Below are 17,473 nucleotides of genomic sequence, written 5' to 3' on the forward strand. Positions count from 1 at the left end.
GAGTAGAACTTGGGGGGGGGGAATCATTTTAATGTTTAAGAAAAGAGGAGATCCACTTAAGTTAAAAATGAGGTGGGGTGGGGGAGGGGAGGAATCAATCTGAAATTCTCAGTCTTCCTTACTATTGTTAGCAATGATCAGGAGTGTGGAGTGGGGGGGGGGGAATCTATATCCCTACCATTCTCTCAGCCCAATCCATGCGTGTCTACTCAGAAGTAAGTTCCATTACAATCAATGGGGCTTACTCTCAGGTAAGTGTGGTTAGGATTGCAGCCTTTAGCTTTACTTTCCACACTGCGCTTAGGGAAGAAAATAATAAACCAGGCTGGAGTCTTTCCTATGCATTTATATATACATTGAAACGTTATGACTTAGATTTAATGTTTAAAGGCACACGCTGGGAATGTGAAGAGCATGCAGCCGCCTGGGATACATTTAAAATTACAGTGTATCAAAAATTTAAAGAGGAGTGGGGAGGAAGGAGGGAAATAGTCCAAGCAGATCTTACCTGGAGGTTTGCTGGAGAAGCCCGGCAGGTTAGAGTAAAATCGATCCGGTGTGCCCGCTGATGGATGGGGGCTGGGGTTAAGTGAAGGTGCCTCTGATCTGAAATCATTCCAAGTTTTTGAAGGGAAGACTGACTGCAGCCTCTGCCATGTTGGAATTTCAAACCCAAAACAGCTGCTTTGCGAGGAGCCAGCATGCCAGCAGCTGAAACGCCTGCGCAGAGAGCCGCCGAGCCAAATTCAAATCATTTGCACGCTCAGAGTCAAAGATCAGCGTGGGGGGGAAAAGAGGGGATGCTGGAGATCGGCGCACCCCAGAGTCGGAGGCGAGCGGCAGAGGGCTCAATGGCTGCCGCCGCACCAGGCCCCCGGCCGCACAGGTCGGGTTACACGGCCAGGGCTGCGGCTCGCAGAGGAAGCCTGCGAACACTGCCTGGAGGTGGCCGCGAGGTCAGGGCAGAGCAGCCGGGAAGCGCTGCCCGCCTCCCTCCCTCCCCTGCGGGGGCTGCAGCGGGGAAAGCCCGGGGAACTTGCGCGATTCCACCTCCTGCAGGCTTCGCCCAGGCGCGCGGGCATCAGCCGGCTGAGCAGCGCCATCTCCCCGGTCCCATCCCGCCTGCCTGCCTGCCTGCCCGCCCCCCAGGGCGGCGGCGGCAGCAGCGCGTCTCCGGCTCCCCTCCCCCCTCGCACGAAGCGGCGGCGCCTCCCGCTCCAGCTCGGCAGCCGGGCTGACTCCAGTCCACTTCGGGGCAGCCCAAGGGCACGAGCCTGGGCAGGGCTACTCGGAAGGAAGTCCCTTTGTGTGCTATAGCGCTTACTCCCAGGGCAGCCTGTGGCTGCAGTCCTGGCCATGCTTACCTGGGAGTAAGAGCCGTTGACTCTAATGGGACTTCCTTCTGAGTAGACTCGCAGAGGCTTGGGCTCCACGGCTGCAATCCGAAACACACTTTCTTGGGAAGAAGTTCCACTGACTCTAATGGGACTTCCTTCTGAGTAGACATAAGAACAGCCCCACTGGATCAGGCCATAGGCCCATCTAGTCCAGCTTCCTGTATCTCACAGCGGCCCCACCAAATGCCCCAGGGAGCACACCAGATAACAAGAGACCTCATCCTGGTGCCCTCCCTTGCATCTGGCATTCTGACATAGCCCATTTCTAAAATCAGGAGGTTGCGCATACACATCATGGCTTGTAACCCGTAATGGAATTTTCCTCCAGAAACTTGTCCAATCCCCTTTTAAAGGCATCCAGGCCAGATGCCGTCACCACATCGGGTGGCAAGGAGTTCCGCAGACTGACCACACACTGAATAAAGAAATATTTTCTTTTGTCTGTTCTAACTCTCTCAACACTCAATTTTAGTGGAAGTCCCCTGGTTCTGGTGTTATGTGAGAGTGTAAAGAGCATCTCTCTATCCACTCTGTCCATCCCCTGCATAATTTTGTATGTCTCAATCACGTCCCCCCTCAGGCGCCTCTTTTCTAGGCTGAAGAGGCCCAAACTCCACCGTAGCCTTTCCTCATAAGGAAGGTGCCCCAGCCCAGTAATCATCTTAGTCACTCTCTTTTGCACCTTTTCCATTTCCACTATATCCTTTTTGAGATGTGGCGACCAGAACTGGACACAATACTCCAGGTGTGGCCTTACCATCAATTTGTACAACGGCATTATAATATTACCTGTCTTATTCTCAATACCTTTTCTAATGATCCCAAGCATAGAATTGGCCTTCTTCACTGCCGCTGCACATTGGGTTGACACTTTCATCAACTTGTCCACCACCACCCCAAGATCTCTCTCCTGATCTGTCACAGACAGCTCAGAACCCATCAGCCTATATGTGAAGCTTTGATTTTTTGCCCCAATGTGCATGACTTTACACTCAACCTGGAGTGAGTGGAAGAGTTCAGCACCTACCAAAATTCCTTCGGATGCATCCTCGGCATCACCTGGCAGGACAAAGTTCCAAACAACACAGTCCTGGAACGTGCTGGAATCCCTAGCATGTATTCACTGCTGAAACAGAGACGCCTGCATTGGCTCGGTCATGTCATGAGAATGGATGATGGCCGGATCCCAAAGGATCTCCTCTATGGAGAACTCGTGCAAGGAAAGCGCCCTACAGGTAGACCACATTTGCGATACAAGGACATCTGCAAGAGGGATCTGAAGGCCTTAGGGATGGACCTCAACAAGTGGGAAACCCTGGCCTCTGAGCGGCCCGCTTGGAGGCAGGCTGTGCAGCATGGCCTTTCCCAGTTTGAAGAGACACTTGGCCAACAGTCTGAGGCAAAGAGGCAAAGAAGGAAGGCCCATAGCCAGGGAGACAGGCCAGGGACAGACTGCACTTGCTCCCGGTGTGGAAGGGATTGTCACTCCCGGATTGGCCTTTTCAGCCACACTAGACGCTGTGCCAGAACCACCTTTCAGAGCGTGATACCATAGTCTTTCGAGACTGAAGGTTGCCAATACATGATACCATGATTAAAGGTATAGGCACTCTGTTCCACTTTGGTAACCCTAGTCATGGAGCCTTCAAGGCTTCCAACCACTTCTTTTCCTTCCACCTCTTCCTCTTAACAGTAGCTGCTGATGCAGTTGCCCCAGCAGCCATCGTGGGGTCAGTTTCTTTGGGGCACCAGTAGCAGCTCCAGCATCAGTTGCTTGCTCTAACAGTGAGGGTTGCTTTGGCTGCTGCTGTTCCAAGTTCTATGGCAGCTACTCCGCATTCCCAGATCTGGAGGTGGTGGCCCCTAGAGCTGCTCTGGCTCCTTCCTGATTGACTTGTCAGCATTGGCTTTTTCCAAGGTCAGTTCACGGGCCAGATCTGGGAAAAGGAAGCAGGGACTCCTGGCCTGAGACAGTGGTGACCGAAAACGTCAGCCCCACCATGGCCACGATGCCTCCTCTCTGGACCCATTGTCTCATCAGGACTCGTGAGCTAGAGTGAAAGCGTGAGTCCACAAACAGCACTTTGGAAAAGCACACGGGGGGGGGGGGGTAGGCAGGCTCACCCTTGGGACTGAACGTGCCTCTCTAGGGTGCCCCCATGGTCTCATCACAACTCCTGTGTAGGTCAGCCCTGCAGTAAAACCTGGTAAGACAAGGAGTATATGTGACATGGAGGAATGGCAGCATTTTTATTGCTGATGCCTTCAGCCAGAAGCGGGCTTGTGGGGAGAAGTCAGAGCAGCCGCAGCAGAACTTGGAGCAGCCACAGCCACCAGAACAGCTGCGGGTGTTGCCATGACAGCAGCCAGCCATTATCAGAGCCACCGCTGTTCACACATGTTCACATGTGTTCACTGTCCACACTGTTCACACACACACTGTTCCCCCCTCAGGCAGCCTAGAAAAGAGGCGCCTGAGGGGGGACATGATTGAGACATATAAAATTATGCATGGGAAGGATAAAGTGGATAGAGAGATGCTCTTTACACTCTCACATGACACCAGAACCAGGGGACATCCACTAAAATTGAGTGTTGGGAGGGTTAGGACAGACAAACAAAAATATTTCTTTACTCAGCGTGTGGTTGGTCTGTGGAACTCCTTGCCACATGATGTGGTGATGGCATCTGGCCTGGATGCCTTTAAAAGGGGATTGGACAAGTTTCTGGAGGAAAAACCCATTACGGGTTACAAGCCATGATGTGAATGTGCAACCTCCTGATTTTAGAAATGGGCTATATCAGATGCAAGGGAGGGCACCAGGATGAGGTCTCTTGTTACCTGGTGTTCTCCCTGGGGCATTTGGTGGGGCCCCTGTGAGATACAGGAAGCTGGACTAGATGGGCCTATGGCCTGATGCAGTGGGGCTGTTCTTATGTTCTTACACATAAAACTGTGGCCTCCAGAGTAGCTGCAGTGACAGCCACCATCTGTAGAGAATGGAAGGCTTGTTGAGGGAGCAGTATTTGCCAAAGTAAATGGTGGTCAGAGTTGGTTTGCCAGAGTAAATGGTGGAGTTGGTGGTCAGAGCAGAGTTGCCATCCTATCAGGGCCGCAGCCACTGCGGAAAGTGGCCTCTATCAGAGGTCTTCCACAAAATCAGTTTAACTACAGCATGCCACAGTTCCTGAACAGGTTTCTTCAGAAATTAGGCCCACTGAGTTTAACAGGGGTTCCCTCATAAAACTGCCCCTTCAAAGTAGGTCTATATTAGTGGGACATTTCTTCTCAGTAAACATGCACAGCCCTGGACAGCATGTGTACATAGGATAGCAGCGCACTGAGTTGTACTTGGGAGTCAATCTTATGAAACTTGAAGGGACTTTCCTCTGAGTAATTCTGAATGGAATGTGCAGCTGCAGTCCCAAACGTACTTCCTGGGAAGTTCTGCTGAAATCCTCTCAGTCATTGAGAGTTGTGTGCTTCCTTATTGAAAGCCTGACTTCCCTGCCACAGGTAGATTCATGACACAGACGGCGCCAGCTTTCCTCCCCACTAAGTATCCTGAGAGAAAAGAAAGTTACCAGAAAACCCAGACAAACACTGAAGTCACAGTTCTAAACATACAGGTTTGTGCCATGGAACTCACTGAGACTTTCTTCTGAGTAATATGCTTTGGATTGTGGCATAAGAGTGCATTCCAGAACAGACGTACTTCAGAGTACACTGGATTACACACAGTAAGACCAACGTCTAAGTAAACATGAATAGCACTGAGCTGCTTCTTGGGACCCACTGGGTTGTAATTGGCAGGGGGGACATCATCAGGGGAAGCACTGGTTGAGGATCCACACTTATCAGAGGACCTACCATTGTATAGCAGTGGTGGTAGAAGTATTCAATACACCATCAGGGGCATGAGGAGGGAGCCATGGGGGATCTGGTGCAAGGCTTTGCCCCAGGATCCCAGCAACCTAATGCCAGAACTGGTCATTGGCAAGTGTCTGCATCGATGAAATGGGGTCGATCAATATTTAATTTTAGTGCCATCTAAATGAGTTATGTTAAGCCCAGACTGAATAGAAATGAGCCCTGGAACCAATTTTTAAGAAGTGAATCCTATAGCTCATAACAGGGCTGCCCATCCACAAGGCTTGATCACCTCAGGCAGCAGATTAGTTGGGGGGGGGGGTGCCTTCTCTGCCTACTTTTCTCCACTGCTCCTCCTTCCACTCTCTGGATTGGAAGAGGAGGCCAGAGAAGAAAGAGGAAACATGGAGGGAAGTACTGATCTAAAGCATGGAAGAGTGGGAGGAGCAGAGGTTGGCACATCATTGGGTAACGGGGGGGGGGGGCTTGGATATGGCATGCCACCTCAGGAGGTCTTGGCTTCTAATATAGGGCCCCCGGTATTCATGGGTCCAGGTCCATGATGGGTAAAGGACCCACTGTGGATACCAATTTCTGCATACTGGGGTATGCGGAAAGCTCTTAAAGGATCTCCCAGAAGCATCTTCTGGTCATGTCTGGGAGGTGTTCAGAGGTGCAGGGAGGCCACGCATGGCCTCCCTGTGCCTTAAAGCCCTCCTAGAGGTGACCAGAAGGTGCTTCCGGTCACATCTGGAATGCCAAGTGAGGCCTTCCAGCACAGGTCAGCACCTGCATGGAGTCAAATTTGTGGGTGCTGAACCCACAGGTAAGGAGGGCCCACTGTATCCTGTATTAGTAATACAGTACTTACTTGTTACTCACCTTAACTGTATAGTTGATTAGCTAAGATGCAACTGAAAGAGTGGCTTCTAAATCCCATGCTATTTATTTACGCTTCCAAGTCAAAGCCCAGACTTGGCTTCATTCATTGGAAGATGCATCTTACTCCTTTTTCCCCCTTTTCATCATTTCTGTGTTCTTCACTAAAACCTTGAGCTTCACACCTGTCCCCAAACTCCACTAAATTCAGAAATGACGGTCGCTGAATCAGTATCAGACACTGCAGCCCACTCTATGCTTACAGAGAAGCAAGTTGCACCAGTTGCAGTGGAGCTTTCTCCCAAATAAGCGTTCATCAGATTGCAGCCTGAGGTGTTTTCTCGAGATTCGTGCCAGTATATTCCCAGTGCTGCTGAGAGCTACATCAGCTGTGGGAGAAGGTTAGAGCAAACTCCAGATTCTCTCTAGTGTGTGCTCTGGTGCCAAGAGTCTTGATGGGACATTTTGCCAGCCAAAATGGCAATGTTCCCAGCTCCTGCAAAGGAGTCCGACTGGTATCAAAAGAGACTGCATAGCTGCTGTGGAAGCTTCTGGTGTAAACGTTGCCAAGCTTGTTGCTTGACTTTATAGCTGCTTCCTGCCGCTTGAGGTGCTTGATCTGTATTTACTTATTTTAAAGCATTTGTATCCTGCCTTTCTTGCCATAGAGAAAGCCCAGCAAGTCTTACAGAACAGGGAATAAAATGGCAATAACATTAAGGGGAGCTGGGAGTATGAAGGTAGTATTCAAGGCCACCCAAGTAACCTCACCACTATTTCAATTCTCACCTCCACCAAAAAGCTGAAGAAAAAAGCCAGGTTTTAAACCTATGTAGGTAGGGACAAATTGAATTTCAGGGAGGAGGGCATTCCACAGGCCACCATCATGCTCTTTCACATGCGATTGTGATCCAGTGGGGCCACTGGAGGTAATAAGCCATGCACCTAACCTTCCCTTTTGGTCTCTTTTGGAGTGGCTATGGCAGACATGTCACCCTGACACAGACAGTCCCTGAAGAAGTAGCTGTTGCCACCAGGAAAGGAAAGGAAAACAAGTCAGGGAATGCTCTTCTTCCCATCTGAAGTCAACCCAATTAGCAGGATTCGCTCAGCACAGAAGCAGTTGCTAAAGAAGCCTCCAGGAAGCCAACTGATCTCGCCAAACTTAGCTCCTCAGCTCCCTCCTACATACACATACAACTCTTTATATAGCATTTTCAGAGATCTTTTTTTTTATCTCCCTCAACTTTCTTTTTTAAATGGACAGCTGTTCCTCTAGCTCACCCATTTTCAACCAATGTGCCATGGCACACTGGTGTGCCACAGAAGGTCTGCAGGTGTGCCACGGGAGATTGGGGAAGGATCAGTAGCGCCACTGGGGGATATGAGCCCCCCACTAACAACATGGTGTTAGTGGTGTAACAGCTTTGTCAGTTGTCAAAAAACTAATGATGTGCCTTGACAATTTTAGTGCCATGTCAGTGTGCTGTGAGATGAAAAAGATTGAAAATCGACGCTGTAGCTCCAGGCACAAAACCCTAACTCTATCATCACCATTTCTTGATCATGGTTGTAAATGTTCTTACTGTATGCAAGCTGCTGTCAACATAAGAAGAGCCCTGCCAGATCAGGCTAAGTGTCCACGTAGGCTAACATCCGGTAGCTCACAGTCAAGACAACAAGATATCTGTATGTTGTTGCTACTCTCTTGTATCTGGCATTCAAAGATAGGCTACCCCTCAAACCAAAAGTTTGCATACAGTCATCACTGAATAATAATAATAATAATAATAATAATAATAATAATAATAATAATAATAGTAAACAACTTTATTTATATCCCACCCTTCTCCCCGAAAGGGACCCAGGGTAGCTTACAACATGTTAAAAACAGATTAAAAACATAATTTAACAGCGAATAAAAACGTATTAAAACACATAAGAACATAAGAACAGCCCCACTGGATCAGGCCATAGGCCCATCTAGTCCAGCTTCCTGTATCTCACAGCGGCCCACCAAATGCCCCAGGGAGCACACCAGATAACAAGAGACCTCATCCTGGTGCCCTCCCCTACATCTGGCATTCTGACATACAACACATTAACAGATACCATAAAAACAGTAGTCAGATAAAAAGTCAGATAAAAAGAGCAAAACGCAGCAAATCATAGAGGAATCAGGCCTGTAAAAATACTAAAAGATATAAAAAAGATGTTAAAAAGGCCATGAACTCAGAAGGCTTGTTTAAACAAAAAGGTCTTCAATGAATAGTTCAATGTTTGAATGAGAAAGGTGGAATAAAAATATTCTTAATAGATAAGAAGTGGACTTTGCCCCCTAACTGAGAGGGCTCCACAAGTAGATCCTACCCAGGTGCCAACTTTTTAAAAAATTTATTTTAGGAGTTGAAAACCTTATCCATGATCAACCCTGATGTTTGATTCTCTGCAGCACAGGCTGAAGCTTGTGTCAACCTTTTCAAAATGCTCAGCACTGTGGGATGAGCATGGAGTTTGTCCTCAGGCTAAATCCCATGAGACTTGACGTTTATCAGCGACATTGTGATTGGCTTGCTAAGAATTACATGAGAGGTCCATTTTGGGTTTGTATAATCATTACGGTGAAGTTCCATTGATTTCAAAGGCAATCAGTTTCACCCTAAAGTGAGAGCAAATCTATTCTTAACGTCAGTTTGATGTAGTTACAGTGGACCAAGATCCTCCTCTTATTATACAAGAATGTTTGAAAAATGTATATTTGATACAAAATGCCTGTGTCACCATTTTTGTTCAAAATTTTACAGTGAACGGCATCACTTCCAGCCTCCAGAATGGTATACCAATCCAGTGGTGATGATTATTGTATCCATCTGAGAGAAAATATTCAGATCTGATCTTTAAATACATACTATAAAATCTTTTGTGTTACGTACAAATTAACATAATTAACTTGGCAATCAAAGACTGAGATCCAGAGTGCTGTGTGCAATTTTCTGTTCATGCATGGTGGGGGCGGGGGGAGGATTTCACTCCCCCTTCCAGCAGCATCCCCCGTACTGGGTCAGGGGACTGTTTGAAATGGCAGTCCAAGAAGCCTGACTGGCTGCCGCCAAGAGGCAATATCTCCTGTGTGCACGCGAAAGCACTTTCTGCTCAAGAGCCAAGCAACTGGATCCCAATCAAACGAAAGAAAAGCTGTTTATGAGAACACTGCATAGATTAACATGTTGTTTCAAACCTGTTAAACATCACATATATTGCTAGAAATAAAACAGTTGCCAAAGAGAATATACTTTGCATAAGATACACACCAGGATATCTGTTATTCCAGGAACAAACTGAAATGTAAGCACAGATGTATAACCATTCTGAGGCTGCAATCCTATCCAAACTTCCCTAGGAATAAGCCCCACTGAACACAGTAGGACTTCATTCTGAGCTGACATGCATAGGATTGCGCCCTAAGCTAAACTCCTATATTGGAGTGTTTGGATTCAAAAAGCTAAATGGCATTTGCAGCCAAAAAGAAGACAGTGGTGATTTTGATGGTTGTGTAGAGTGGCTCTGCAATGGTGTTGCAGGAGCATTGAAGTTGTGCATTGAAGTTGTGACAGTACTGTTACTCAGTGTAGTCATCGCTAATGTTTTGTGCCACATAAAACTTTTTTATCTGCTGAAAACAGGAATCCCTTGGAAAATGGCTTTTATCAGTTTCAGGCTGCAATTCTGTGCACCTAGAAGTGAGTCCCACTGAACTCAGTGGGACTTATGTTTGAGTATTCATGCATAGGGTTGTGCTAGTAATCAAGCATCCAAACAAACAAACAAAAATGGTTTTACAAGATGAATTGATAGAGCATTTTATTTTAGATACTCTCTACAGCAGTGGGCACAATCCTAACCCCTTATGTTAGTGCTTTCCAGCACTGACATAAGGGCAATGCAGCTCTATGGTAAGGGAACAAACATTCCCTTACTTTGAGGAGACCTCCATGAGTGACACCCAACTGCAGGATGCAGTCCATGTCCCATTGGCACTGCTATGCCAGTGCTGGAAAGCACTGACATAAGGGGTTAGGATTGTACCCAGTGTTTCTCAACCAGTGATACGGGTACTACGAGTGGTACTTGAGGTGGTATCCCCCACCATTGATACCAATTAAGCCTCCCTGATGGAGCACGCACTGCAATACAGTGGTGGCAGTTGCAGACCTACCATTAGGTCTGATGGGGCAAATGTCCGAGCCATTTTGTTAGCATGTCCAAGGAGAGAAAGGGGGTGGGGTGATCTGGGAAAGAGGGCATCAGATCTGGCACACACTGATGCTACTGAGATCATCCCCTCCCCCCCACCCCTTGCTTTTCCCTGATTTGCCCCAGAACACCCCTGCCCCCGTCCTTCTCACCCATGACACATCTCTGCTATCAATTTGCTGGTGCTGATGGAGGCTTTGGGTGCCACGGCTGTGCATGCCATGCTGCTACCTGTTTCCAGCAGTGGCTGAGAAGTGCATGATGGCAGCCTGGTTTTTGCATTGCCGTAAAAAGCCTTGCGCAGCTGAAATGCTAGTTGTTGCAGTGCAAGGCCCTGATAGTATTGGGGCCTTGCAGCTCAATCCTATGCGGGTCTGCTCAGAAGTAAGTCCCATTGAGTTCAAAGTGGCTGACTCCTGGGAAAGCATGTATAAGATTGTAGCCTTGGACAGGAAACAAATGTTGTATGCAATTTTAAAAAAAATTTCAGCACTGTAATTTTATATATGAGTGTCGTTTTGTGAATTTTTTCTTAGACTGTTGTTATGCACTCCCTTGATCTTGTCACAGGTGTGTTTGTGTCTGCATCCACTGAGGGATCCATGCTGTCAGACCTGTGATCTGTTAATGCAAGTAAGGTGAATACTCCCTCTACCTGCTCTGCTAGAGGTGGATTCTCCCACACCCAGACATAAAGTAAGCACAATTTTTACCCAGGATGGATCCTCAAACAGAAAAGTTTCTCCACTTGCAGAACCGTTTCACTAAACTGAGTAAAGAGTCTAGAGATTTAAAAAATCTCCAAGGACAATTTAGATAATTCTAATATGGCAAGTGCTGCATAAGCTCTGTATTCTCAGATAAAATTAATTATGTGATGAAGCTCCATATTTTCTCACCTCCTGCGCTACTAACTCTTGGCAATCATGTCATTTGTCGAAAATGAATTTTTATTAATGTAAACAATCCCTGCTTCTCCCCCTCCCCACATGATATATTTTACTAAATGAAGGGACATGGCAACAACAAACCTACAAACATTCTGACAGCTCCATAAGAGCTAATGTAGTACAATTCTTAAGGGAATTCTTAAGGTATTGCCCAGTTCCAGTCTCACCTGAGCCAGAACTCAGGGGGAAGCCTTAGAGAAGTTATGACTCTCAACATCAGCCCTGTCCACTATGACCACCTGCAATGTGAGGGGAATAAAGCTGGTCTACCTGAAAGGGTTGTTGTGATGCTCACAGCTTATTATTATTCACATGACACTTCCCGGATTTGCACCAGTAATATAGTTGACATAGATCTGAGAAGCCCCATGGGGCGGCTAGGGCTTTACCTGGGGTAAGGGAAATATCCTGATGAGACCGCCAGCCACCTCCTGATCTGCACTGGATGCAGCGCAGGCCATGCGACCTGGCTGGACCAGCGCAGCTTAGGACTGAACTGTCAGTGGTATCACCAGAAAAAGGGGAGGGGCACAGTGCAACTTGGGAAGGATGAGTTTTGTCCAACACGTTAGATTTCTGAATGAGAAATAACAGTAGATTTCACTTTAATTCTTGCAACCTAAACGTATTTTCTCTCAAGAAAGTTCTATTAATTTTACTGTAGTTAACTTTTCATGTGTGTGCTTAAGGATGCAATCTTACTTTAAATTTATAGTAGACAATGGGAGGGGCAGGGGGTACAACTACTTATCTGTGGGGAAGTGTACTTACTTGATCTACCAATCCTGCTCTGTTGCCTGCTTTTTTCCTAGATGCCACCCACATCATTTTTGCAGTGAGCCTGATAAAGTGTGTTTCTGTCAAAGAATCTGCTTCCTCAGAGGAAGCTCAAGGGAAATTTGTTCTTCATGTCCGGCACTGAAGATGTTCTAGACAGTGCTGAGTGGATGGTCCTTGTGTCAATCTCAGAGACACCTCACCTCTTCCTCCAAGTAATTTTTCAAGTTTACAAGTATAGAATATGGGGAGTGGGGGTGAGTGCGAAACAAATATTTGATGAGATAAAACATAAGGCACTTAAAGCTAAAACAAAAAGGCCTGTCTGAATCTTGGGAGAGGGGCAAAGAGGAAGAGGACATGGGCATTTGATTCAGTTTCTGTATATGTGCTGCTTGAGGACTGTGAGAAGCAAAATTCATCCAGCAACAAAAAGACATGCACCCACCTTTTAAATAAACTTTTGGTCTATTACCTCCATGTGGACCCACTGATGGCCTATGGTTCTCTTTGGACCTACACCAGCTCTATAAAGGGAGGCAGCATGTGCTGTATTTCGGGGAATAGGATCTAATAATAATAATAATAATAATAATAATAATAATAATAATAATAATACAGGTATTTATATACCGCCTTTCTAGGTCCTCAGATTTCTCCTCAGACTTTATTCAAGGCGGTTTACATAGGCAGGCTAATTTTAAATCCCTGTAGGGATTTTTACAATTGAAAGAAGGCTCTATCTTTCAAGAGCTACAACAATTCAGATGTTTCGTTCTGATCTGGCCTCCATCCTGGCCTCCATCCTCCCACGCTTAGAGCAGATGGAATAACTCGGCTCAGCTTGTCAGCTGCTTCAAGGTCACACGGTGCCAGTGGCCTGGAACTGGCGACCTTCGGATGTTATCTTCAGGCAAACGGAGGCTCAACCCTCTAGACCAGACCTCCTGCCTGAGGGCAGACCTCCTGACCAGAGGGCAGATCTAGTGTCTGCCCTCAAGCTCTGCCCCTTTAGCTGGCTCCCCATCTCCTGTCCTCCTTCAGATTACCTAGTTACTCCCTCTGCCCTCCCTTCTCTGCCCATGGCACACACTCCCACCATTTTACTGGGGCCGGTGTGGGTCCCAGAGCTGCTGGAGCATACACCTCTCCTCTCACCATTTGTGGCAGCGGCCAGGAAGCATGCAACAGTGGCCAGCATTTTGCGCTATCGTAGAACAGGTTGTGCTGTTGGAACAGGAGCTCTAGCAGTATGGGCAGCCCATAGGACTGGGCTGTAAGTGAACAGAACTGGACTGACCAAGTGAACAGCCAAGTTCTCTATACCTCAATTCCGGAAGAGAGAAAAAATCTGACTGGATAAATTATTTTGTCTAATTCTACATGGCTGACTTAGGACCCAATCCTATCCAAATTTACAGCCTCAGTGCAGCTTCAAGGGAAGGAAACAAACATTCCCTTACCTTGAAGAGACCACTTTGATTGCCCCCCTACTATTGGACCTAAGGGTCCAATCCTACGCAACTTTCCAGCACTGATGCAGCTATGCTAATGGGGCATGCACTGTATTCCGCAGTGTAGTGAGAAGTCATGGATAATTATCACAAGATAATGGATCATTTGTTCCCTTACCTTGAGGTTGCATTGTGGCTGCATCAGCACTAGGAAGTTAGATAGGATAGAGCCTCAGATCAGCTACTTAGAATTAGACAAAATTATACAAAATAATTTATGCAGTCTGATTTTTTTTCTCTTCCGGAACTGGGGTCTAGAGAACTTGGCTATTCACTTGGTCAGTTTTGGAGTCAGGAAAGTTTATATTCATATATGCAGGTCTGCACCCTTTCAAAAAAAAAAAAAAAATGAACAGTAAAATGTAATTAATGACAGTGAATTTTTTAAAAAACCCGTCAATAAAAAGTTACTCACTCCTTTTCTATCATCCCTTCCCAAATGGATAGCATCACTTAACAATATTGCAAATTACCAATACAATAAGTTCTCTTAATAAGTTTCCATAAAATTACAATTTATTTTAAAGCTCATCATTTGTAATTCTATTCTCATAAGACCATTAGACACATGGGCCTTTTCGGTTTTAAAAGACCTGCTAATAGTTCTCACAAAAGAATTTATTCAAGCCCTTGACCTTAAATTGATACAATTGCACTACATAATCAGAATTAAGAGATGAGTCAAAGTAATATTCAGCGGTATCAAGGGGGTCAAAGTGGTCCTTCAGCAACCTGTACCACAAATGCAAAGGTGATTTCAAAATCATTGCAACAAGTCCTGGTGGTATCTAGAGTCTTTGGAGACCCTTTCCGAAACAGTTTGTCAATAAAATATTTAGTGTGCTATTCCTACAGCCTGTAGGTTGTTAGATGCATTTTTCTTTTTTCGAAAGAACAATAGTAGAAAATCAGGAATGTTTAAATCTACAGTGTGGGATTATAGGAAGGACTCGGGGACCTTTTTAAAAATAGACATTTTTATCTTGTAAGAATTCTGCAGGAATGTGAAATTCAATCGTTATGTTGTTGGAACAACCAAAAATAAAGCCACGGCATAGAAGAATCCATGATGACCAATTTGATGTACAGGGACCTCTCAATTAATGTGGCCATGATGTATACGTTTTTGAAACAGCGCAATTTGCAAATTAATATCATCAGTCTAATAGATGCTGGCAATTTTTGAAACAATATTATCAATTAGTTGTAGGAGCAAGTGCAGAGAGGGACCTTAAAGGAAGAAGATAAGAAATAAAATGTGCTAACAGAGCTGGTGTGTACTGCTTTGTCAGTTTTCCCTCATTGCTTTCTCAGCCATTGACATCAGTAGCCACTCCCAGTAGCCTCGCTCCTCAACCCTCCCTCTGTGCCATCTTGGGCAAGAAGTGGCCAGTTGTCAGTGTGTTTGGTGACTTTTCCCACACCAGTTACATTAGTTCCCATGGGGGAAAATACTTTCAATTAATGCGTTTTCATATACATGCAGATTTATGTGTGCATAAATTGAGAGCTGCCTGTACGCCTCTGTATGGAATGAACCGACTGCATAAATGATCAACCAGAAACACAAATTATTTTTGAATTACTCATGGTGTGAGCAAGTTGCCGTTTTGCTGGGGGCAGTAGATTCATGGAATGAATTTGCCTCAGGTGTGTTGAATACATTTAGGAAAAAATTAAGTAGCTTTAGGATTGGGGTAAAAAAAAACAACAACCCAACTCCTAGAGCACTTGTGTGAATTGGCTCTAGAAAACTTGAAACCCCATTGCTACTGCCTGACACTGTCAGAGCCCATTGGGACCTGACAGCAAGCAAGAGCAATGGGAAAGCTTCAATCCTTCCTTTACACATGCACCTCACACACTCTTCTCACTAGTGACAAGTAGGGTAAAAAGAAGCTGAACAGAAAGACGGTTTTGGCTTTCTGGCATTTTCAGGCTCCCCTCAGTAGAGGGAAACAGCTTGATTTCATGTTTCAATCATGTTTTCACCAGGAGTCAGAGCTGGGAGAGGGTGTTAGTATCATCTCCAGTTTTTGGTTCTTGCATAATACACACGGCACAATTTTATGCAGGTCTATTGAGAATTCAATGGGACTTACTCAGAGGTAACAGCCCAATCCTAAGTAAATCCCTGCACAGCAATGTAGCAGTGCTGGCATGGCTACTGCTGTATCTCGCAGGGGATTTTTGGACGCTGGAGGTTTCCTCAGGGTAGGGGGACATTTGACCCTTTATCCTAGGGTAAGCCCCAGCAGCAAATGTGAGTCAACTCAGTCCTGCATCAGCTTGATCGCTGGCACAAGTCTGCATTGACCTGGGAAGGCAGATCAGGCATAGGAAGGGGTTTGGGATTTGGCATGTGCTGCTCCTGACCCCACCCCTTACTGGGCCTGATCTCTCCTCCACCCTGCCTCGTTACCACCCTATTCCACCCACCCTGCCCCATTCTGCCCATCCTGCCCCTTTCAACACTCTCCTCTCCTCCCTCCAACCTCACTGGCTTCCCAGCTCCAATGACTCTGCCAGAGGGCCTGCTGCACACATCACCTGAGGCTGCTTTGCGACTGCTGTAAAGCAGTCTCTGCCATTGCAATTAGGATTGGGGTAATCCTACTAGCTAGTTACACCAGTGGGGGAGGGTAATAGGATTGGGACTGCCATTACACATCATGCACACACACAAAGGTATCCTTCTCAAGCAAAATATATATACCATCCAGTGTTCAGTCATCATTGGTTCTTGGCCATCTCTTAGCCAAATTCCTCCCTCAAATGGTCCTCAAATTGTCTTCCTCCCTCAGCTGATGGAAACCAACTGTTTGAAAAACTACTTCCCCTTTCATCTCAATTCTATTTTTAATTTCTCTTTACAGTTCAATTTGTGTGTCGGGGGGGCAGGGGTGGTGGTGGTTATATGGAGTCAGACTATTAGTTCATTCTTGCCTGCTTGGCCAGGGTCTCAGAGTGTCAGGACTTTCCCAGTATAAGTTGCTTTATCCTGTGATGGCAGGGATTGAACTGGGGACTTCCGCAAGCAAAGTCTTTCCCTCTTGGACCGTAGAGATAACATGATTGAGTTAATCAACCCAAATACTGTGGAAGATCTGTCTCCTCATCTGCAGTTGATATATCCCACCACTTGCCACAGATTGCAGCGATTCATCCATGTATACGAGGGGGAGACTTTTGCTATCATTTAACGTACTCACTGTACTTTGTGAGAAGCAATGAATCTCAGTGCCTTGTGAATCAATCGACTGAGGCTGCACAACACTACATGTCTTTGAATTCAGTGCTTCAGCATTACAGGTCACTGTTGTCCTATCTGTGGTCACTTTTCCGCTCAGCCAAAATAACTGTGTTGATTGGTTGTATAGTGATGGTGAAATGGAATCATTGTCTACTTCAGTGGTTCTCACACATTTAGCACCTGGACCCACTCTATAGAATGAGAATCTGTCAGGACCCACCGGAAGTGATGTCATGACCGGAAGTGACATCATCAAGCAGGAAATTTTTAAAAATCCTAGGCTGCAATCCTACCCAGGATTAATTCCCGTTTACTGTCATTGTTAAAGGAATATACATAGTAGCTTGTTAAAAGTACAGGTCTGTAACATTTCCCCAAATGCAATCACATACCATGGTAGTATCAAGTCTAATATATAAAAAAATAAAATATTGAAATGAACGGGGACCCACCTGAAATTGGCTCGCAACCCACCTAGTGGGTCCTGACCCACTGTTTGAGAAACATTGGCTACTTGATTCTTTTCTAGATGTTACATAGAACACACAAGTGACTCTAAAAAGTTTGGCCATTGGCCT

This window comes from Tiliqua scincoides, chromosome 1 (genome assembly GCF_035046505.1).
Source record: "Tiliqua scincoides isolate rTilSci1 chromosome 1, rTilSci1.hap2, whole genome shotgun sequence".
Taxonomy (NCBI): domain Eukaryota; kingdom Metazoa; phylum Chordata; class Lepidosauria; order Squamata; family Scincidae; genus Tiliqua; species Tiliqua scincoides.